Source organism: Leptidea sinapis, chromosome 13 (genome assembly GCF_905404315.1).
Source record: "Leptidea sinapis chromosome 13, ilLepSina1.1, whole genome shotgun sequence".
Taxonomy (NCBI): Eukaryota; Metazoa; Arthropoda; class Insecta; order Lepidoptera; family Pieridae; genus Leptidea; species Leptidea sinapis.
Genome location: NC_066277.1, coordinates 14782163 through 14790894, shown reverse-complemented (window position 1 = coordinate 14790894; position 8732 = coordinate 14782163). Strand labels below are relative to the sequence as shown.

Sequence of the window (8732 nt, the reverse complement as noted above, 5' to 3'; positions counted from 1 at the left end):
TAAGAGCTAAAATACTAAACATTTAATCGTGAAACTTAGAATACGGCCCTGGCAAATAGAAAAGATTGTTACCATCTTTTAGTTACGATTTTAGGTCACACACCTTTGTGTGCGTCTTTGATAACTCTATTTACATTATTAAGTTATCTTCAAGATTTTGATAGTTTATCCATTTGAGTTTTTGTTTTATATTTTTATCTTATACAATAAACTGTTCAGAACCATTTTGATCTGACCAAAGAGGATGTAAATACTACGTAATAGGAATTTAGTTTAGAATGAAACGATTTGACGTAAGTTTGAAATAGTAGTAATTACATTATGGCGATTGGTGACAAAGTATAATCCGGCTAAGTTTGAAAGCGAACAGTTGCTTAACGGCCGTTCACAATATACTATCTACAGATAGAGATAAATAACTACCTTCTACTGTCAGTAATTAGCTGTCAATAATCTGAAGCTGTCCCACTATTCCCGATAAGTCATTCTTATCGCCTTATATTGGGACGCGTGAATTGCAATTTCCATACAAACTTCTATCGCTGGTAAGCTATACGTCGTCCCATTGACAGACAGCTAAGGTGAGTTACCGTCGTTAAGTCAACGATAGTTACGATTTTTATCTCAAGTAGGAGATAGACTGAATATTGGGAACGGCCGTAAATCGTAGTGGATACCGGCTATCTCCATTTTTCTCTATTCGTTCGTTTTCATCTATCAATGACTGCACGTTTCATACAATCGCGTGAATCGCTTTTTTCTTTGAGAGTTTTGCTAGGCTGCTCGGAAGAATGATCTTCTGAATACTGACAATCTTGAAGTCAATATCTATTAAAAGACCAGTTGATTAAATATATATTAAGACAGGTATCGTGATATTGGATCGCGATATTTATTGACCGTCAGACCCCTGCCATTGTATTTCATTGACAGGGGATAAGCATAGGGTCTATTGATGGTAGCATTTGTTTTATACGGTTACTGTATAATATTGATAGTAATATTGACACACTTTTTACACAAATTATCTTGCCCCAAGTTAAGCATATATAGCCTGTGTTATGGGTTACAAGAAAATGATATATTTAATACAATATACTTACTTAAACATACATAAATTCATATAAACATACATAAATACATTTAAACATCCATGACTCGGAAAAAAACATCCATATTCATCATATAAATGCTTGCACCTACCGGGATTCGAACCCGGGACCTCTAGCTTAGTAGGTACCACTCGGCTATACAGGTCGTCTTGTATGAACGAAGCATACAAGATTTTATTACGATACGTCACTCGAACGGTTAGCTCAGTTGGAAGAGCACTCGCATGGAACGCGAGAGGTCGCGGGTTCGAGTCCCGCATCGTTCATAAAATTGTTTTCAAATTTTATATGTGTATTAATCCTAGAAGTGAGGGTTATCGCTTTAAAAACATAACAAATTGTTTAGATTTGCAAGAGCTACATCTCAAGTCAATTTCCTAATATTATGCAAATATTCGGGTTGAGCAGGTTATCAACTGTAAAGTAGATCCTGTAGAGTGCAGATGAAGCCACAATCTGAGAGTTGAACAAAGCATACAAGATTTTATGACGATACGTCCTACAAAGGTTGACTCAGTTTAGAGAGCACTCGCAAGGAACGCGAGAAGTCGTAGGTTCGTGTCCCGCATCGTTCATAAAATTTTGTTTTCAAATTTTATTTGTGTATTAATCCCACAAATTCAAATTCAAATTCAAATATTTTTATTCAAAATAGGATTTATAATCACTTAATGAACGTCAAAATCTACGTTCTACAAGTTTCGCTTTAAAAACATTAAAAATTGTTTAGTATTATATAATGCATTCAATGAACACTAAACTTATATTACTAATTAGTAGACCATTGTATCTAAGACAATATTACCACACAATGATGATATGGTAATATATGTTAGTAGTTTGACCTGTGTTGGCCAACCTTGGCTGCAAATAGGCTAATGAATCTTCTTCGAAAACACTAGCTGACTTAAAGTATATACATAGACCCTATCATGTCTCGTTTTCAAGTCATAAAAATAGCATAGACACAATTGCTTATGATATTTTCCAATTCTATTTTTTTTATGGAATAGGAGGACAAACGAGCGTACGGGTCACCTGGTGTTAAGTGATCACCGCCGCCCACATTCTCTTGCAACACCAGAGGAATCACAAGAGCGTTGCCGGCCTTTAAGGAAGGTGTACGCGTTTTTTTTGAAGGTACCCATGTCGTATCGTCCCGGAAACACCGCACAAGGAAGCTCATTCCACAGCGTTGCAGTACGCGGAAGAAAGCTCCTTGAAAACCGCACTGTGGAGGACCGCCACACATCCAGATGGTGGGGATGATATCTTAACTTGTGGCGAGTCGTGCGAAGGTGGAATGCGGCGGCAGGAATCAGGATTTAAATATTTTCGTCAAGATATGAAACAGTTCACACAATACATTTTACAATTTTAAATTATAGTATTAAATTAATTTCTCGTGAAAACTCACACCGTTATCCGCAGATTGATTTTAAAGGGTTACTAGTATCTAATCCATTCATCATCATCACCAGCCGGAAGACGTCCACTACTGGACAAAGGCCTCCCCTAAAGATTTCCACGACGATCAGTCCTGCGCTGCCTTCACTCAACATATTCCGGCGATCTTGACCAGATCGTCAGTCTATCTTGTAGGGGGCCTACCAACACTGCGTCTTCCGGTACGTGGTCGCCATTCGAGGACTTTACTGCCCCAACGGCCATGTGTCCGTCGAACTATGTGCCCACTGCCACTTCAGTTTCGCAATCATTTGGACTATGTCGATAACTTTGGTTCTCCTCTCCTCATTTCTTTCGAAACTCCGAGCAACCAACAGTTGAATGAAAAAAGTTTAGCAATAATAATTAAAGTAATATGTACATACAATAAGAAGAAAGAAATACAAAACGAGACGTTTTAAAACTAAATTATTTACAAATTAAATAAAAACAATTTTTATGCTCGTCTAAAAAACTTAATTTAATTAAAAAATATATTGTAGTAACATACACTAAAGTGCATAATATGCTATTTGAATTCAAATTCATGTATTCATTTTTATTCAAAATAGGATAAAAAATCACTTAATTAAAGTCAAAAACTGTCACCCATTCCAAAAGGTAAGCCTTACACTTTAGAAGAACGGGCGCAAGAAACAACTTTTTTTTTTATAAAAATATGGTAATAATATAAAAAAATATGGTTATAATAAAATAAATAAAAAAAAAATGCCTTTATTGCTGTAATAATTTTACATACTAGGTACTAAAATAAAGTAAAAAAGGTGCCTCTAAATACTATCGGCAAACGGTCTTTACTGTGGTACAGCTTCTCTTCCGACAAAGGCCTCCTCCAAAGATTTCCATTCTGTCCTATCTTTTGCTGTACGAGTCCATAGTTGCCCCACTATTTTCTTGATGTCGTCTTCCATCTCTTAGGCTGTCTACCTCTGTTTCTTTTGCTATCTAGTGGTTGCCATTCAGTTATTAGTCTTGCCAATTTCTCTGTCTTTTCTCTTATCATATGACCTGTCCATTTCCATTTTAATTGTTTGAATGTTTTGTATGCATTCTTAAAATTTGTCTTATATAATGTAATATAGTCAACGTCAAATAAACTTTATTCAGTTAGGCTGAAACTGAGCGCTTTTGAGTCGTAACTACAAACATTTCTTTTAAATTACAAAATTTACCATAATATTATGTTCGTTAAAAGATGAGCTCGTGTGAAGAACATACAAGAAACTCAACGGCCACTCTTTTCAATCAAGTAGAGTTTTTTACAATGTCTATAATATACATAACAAATTAGTTTATAAGGTGCTGCATCCAATATATGAGTTGTGTTTAAATAATTTAAATTATTTCATAAAAAGTAGAGGTTTATTGAATGCATTAACCTTTATAGCTTGAATTCATTGTTTGTGTAAGGATGCTTCGTGAACATGATGGTCGTGATTACTGTCATAATTAGTAATTGCATCTAACAAATACTATGATATTTTAACTATAACAGGTCGACCTGACACCACAAGCAGTACCCGTTCACGAGTTGACGCATGGACCAGCCATCGTTCGGCACACGACGCCGCCGCAAGCAATGCCATTCAGTGAGCCTAACCATGTTAAAGCAATGCTCACAAAGCAAGCGCTATAGTACAAATTCAAATATTTTATTCAAAATAGGATGTGACATCACTTATTGAAAGACAAAAAAAACTCCATTCCAAAATGAATGACTCACACTTGAGAAGAATGGGCGCAACAAACTCAGCGGCTTTTTTTTTTCTTCGAATAAATATTATGTTGACAAAGTAATATTGTACAATAAAACTTATTATTTAATAGCCTGAGGGCGGTCACTCCACTCCCAATCTCTATCCCAATGGTATCATTAAGAAAGTCATTTATGTTATAGTAACCTTTACCACACAAACGTTTTTAACAATTCTTTTGAATAACGTAATACTTTTGTTTTTAACATTTTCTGGGATCTTGTTGTAAAAGCATATACATCGCTCCACAAAAGACTTACTAACTCGACTTAGCCGAGTAGTAGGCATCATAAGTTTATGTCTGTTCCTGGTGTTAACATTATGGTTATGACAGTTTCTGGCAAATTCACTTATATGCTTATGAACATGCATTACATTATCCAGAATATATTGAGAGGCAACAGTCAAGATGTTAATTTCTTTGAATTTTGCTCTCAATGATTCTTTAGGACCTAGGTTATAAATAGCGTGAATAGCCCTCTTCTGCAGCACAAATATTGTATTAATATCGGCAGCATTGCCCCCTAGCAATATACCATAGGACATAATACTATGGAAATAACTAAAGTATACTAGTCGCGCCGTATCTATGTCAGTTAATTGTCTAATCTTTTTAACCGCGTATGTTGCAGAACTAAGTCTGTTCGCCAATCCTTCAATAAAACTTATTATTATTAGCCTGAGGGCGGTCGCTCCATTTCCAATCCGTCGTATCATTAAGAAAGTCTTTTACCATAATAACGTTTTTAACAATTGTTTTGATTTCCTAATACATTTATGTAGAACATTTTCTGGGATCTTGTTAAAGTATACAACTTACCCCACAAAAGACTAACTAATTATTATTATCAGGACAATATTGAGAAGCAACAGTAAAGATGTTTCTTTCTTTTAATTTTGCTTTCAATGATTCTTTAGGACCTAAGTAGGGTCGAGTTAATCCTAGAAGTGAGGGTTATCACTTTAAACATAACATATTGTTTAGATTTACAAGAGCGACATCTCAAGTCAATTTCCTAATATGCAAATATTGAAGTTGAGCAGGTTATCAACTGTAAAGTGGATCCTGTGGATGAAGCCACAACCTGAGAGTTGAACAAAGCAAACAGAATTTTGTAACGAGGCGGTACTCGAACGGTTGGCTCAGTTGTTTAGAGCACCGGCACGGAACGCCGGAGGTCGTGGGTTCAAGTGCCGCATCGTTCATAAAGTTTTGTTTTTCAAATTTTATTTGTGACCTAAGTAGGTTATAAATAGCGCGAATAGCCCTCTTCTACAGCACAAATATGGTATTAATATCTGAATTAAAACTATGGCGATATTGTGCGAGAGAGGTAACTTAGCTCCGCTCGATTCCTCAAGGGCGATAGCTGGGTCCCCAGCTTTAAGCTTGAACACAGCTAAGTTTCTCGTAAATAAAGTCTGAGTAAGCTCTATAGATCTCAGCCTAAGCACTCCCCGTGATGTATGCGGTAAAAGATACAGAGATAAAGGCATAAAAAAAAAGCATATTGATTCCTTTAGAAATTTTTTAAGCTATTGCATAGCTTCTATCGCGGGCTTTGAGCGTGGAGACCGAATCCAGAAATTCCGTAACGAAAATAACCTAACACTTACTAGATGTGTATAGGTATTTCGCCACGGTCATTTCAGTTGCCGTGGAACAGCGGTTAACACGTATGCTTTTTGTGGAGAAGGTCCCAGGTTCGAGGCTGGGGTACGTCTTGATTTTTATTTAATTTCTTTATTTTTTTTTATGACGTTTTTTTTATTTTATTATTATGACAAGCATTTTTTTTTAGTTTCACCTGTCCCGTTGTCTTTCTGTAATCAAATCTTAATTTTACAAAAATTTTACTCACTTCCCGTTTGCCTTTTTTAAATTAATTTTATTAAAAAAAAATACTGCATAAATAAAATAAATAAATAATTATAATTGCATAAGTTGATAAAAAATGTTATGCAATAGCTTTACCGCGGCAGTCCCGAGTGCCACACGTCTTTTTTGATGTCATTTCTAATATACTAGACACTACTACCGCTATGTATAAAATATATACGTCTATATTAGACTGGAGAGTCAGTTTGTCAGTTTTTTTGTTTTTTCGTCAGTTTCAGTGGTTAGTGACCCTGCCTACTGAGCTAGAAGTCCGCGGTTCGAATCCCGGTAGGTGTAATAATTTATATGATGAATATGAATGTTTGTTTCCGAGTCATGGATGTTTATTTGTATTTATGTATGTTTAAGTAAGTATATTGTATTAAATATATCGTTGTGTTGTACCCATAGTACAGGCTATGCGAAATTAGTTAACAGTGACGTCACGCGCTCTGCTTTTACAGGCAATAAAACGTTAGGGTTTACTTTAAAAAAAAAAATAGTTCTCGTAATACTTTTATTTATTTACAGTGCCTGTAGGTTTATTAACCTTTTCTAGTAATAACTCGAGTTATTTTCGAAATAATCAAACATTTCTTGTGACATTCTTGATGCTGAGAGGACTGGTAAGTAAACTGTAGGCAACGGTGATCACTTTACATGAGCTAACTTACCTACTCACATCACCAGTGGAAGGCTCCTTTGCACAGGATGCCGGCTAGATTATGCGTAACACCACGGTGCCTGTTTCTGCTCTGAAGCAGTAATGTGTAAACATTATTGTGTTTCGCAGAAGGGCGCCGTAGCTAGTGAAATTACTGGGCAAATGAGACTTACTATCTTATGTCTTAAGGTGACGAGCGCAGAATTTTTGGGTTTTTCAATAATCTTGAGAGGCACTGCATGGACAGGGCGTATCTATTACCATCAGCTGAACGTCCTGCACGCGTCGTCCCTTATTTTTATAAAAAAAGCTAACCTTCACGTAAGTTTCTTCTCTTCTTCCACAAAAAAAAATTATAAAAGAGAAGATGAGGTCTCAAAGTATTTGTCACTCTTTGATATAAACACTTACAGCTTTAGCAATTTATTAATCTCTACAAAGTGATTCTACAAAGAAAACTCAAATGTTAAGCATAACCAAGCAAGTTACAAAAAAATAAATCTAAAAAATTACTGATCTGATCGAAAAAATATTTACAACATTAAATGCAGCGAATTTCGGAGAAGGTTTTAATATATGATAATTGGTAATAACTCATACAAATAATTCAGTCAATGACATTTCATTACCTAATATGAGAATTCATGCAATGAGAGGGACCGGGATACTTAATTTAAATGGCAAAATGATGTTTAGTGAGTCAGCAATTGTAAAGATTTGCGAGAACAACCGATTTATCAATCGGAACTATATAATACTTTATCTACACCCATGCTTTAAATCCTCTATTAAAGATTCTGAAACAGTTAGCTTATTGCCAACATTAAAACACCCAATGTTCTAATAACCATTACATCACCCAAAAGAGTGTTGTAATGTTGTACTGAATTTCATAACAACACTCCTATTTTTTTTTCATTCCCTTCATGCTCAAAGAGTTTTAACAGACACCCACATTCTTATTGCTCGATGCGTGGCATCTGTATGAAATTCATAAACATTCACATTCATTCACAGAACATTTCGATCTACGCGCGTTCCACACCACCAGAATGTCGCGCGCCGTAAAAAAAAAGTAGGTTATTCGAATCCCCGCCATTTTTCTTCGATATTTTTATTGTTTTGTTTACAAAAAATGAGCGATTAATTTCCAAAAGAACATAATATTCAAGTGAATTTTAAGTATTGCACTATACAAAATGTAAATTACAACTAAAATAAATAATTGTTTCATTAATACTTAGTTTATTTGTATATAATCAGTAATGGATGATATTAGGTTACTACTAGGACTGGCTGTTTTAATGTTAGCAGTAAGCTAAGTCTCGTACGCACGCACTCGGCTTCGCCTCGTGAGATAAATCCATATTCGTGTTTTAATGCCCCTTATTACACAACAGTTGTATAAATAAGTATAAATAAATGTATAATATGTATACAAAATGTCATATGGACATATTGTAATAATGCGTCCGCGTCAGCGATAGATACCTGTAGATAAAGTTCTACAATACCAGGCTCGCATAACTCGTTAAGAGTCAACGCGGATGGCTAGACTCGGCCTCAGTCGCGAAAGTGAGAGTGCATTGCGCAACTTGTGCCCGATTCATACTACCCTGCTACGCTTGAGTTGAGTAGATATATACACAGAGCAACGCTTTTAAATAGACGACAAATTATTGTCAGTCTTGGTAAATTACTAAATGCAAATAATATCTTAAAAGTAAATAATATCTTTATATTCTTCGTTATTTAAAATAGCATAATCAAAATCTGAAGGAAAAGTATTAGAAAAAAATTCTTTTTAATTACAAATTTTGATATTCAATTCTATCCCGAAAATGGGATAAAAATAT

The 8732-nt window shown here is 35.1% G+C and overlaps 1 non-coding gene across 1 annotated transcript; it reads left to right on the top strand.

Annotated features, from left to right (window-relative positions):
- Positions 1-1305: 1305 nt before the first annotated feature.
- On the top strand, positions 1306-1378 carry Trnas-gga (transfer RNA serine (anticodon GGA)). Its single transcript has one exon. It is a non-coding gene; the product is annotated as a tRNA-Ser (tRNA).
- Positions 1379-8732: the final 7354 nt, after the last annotated feature.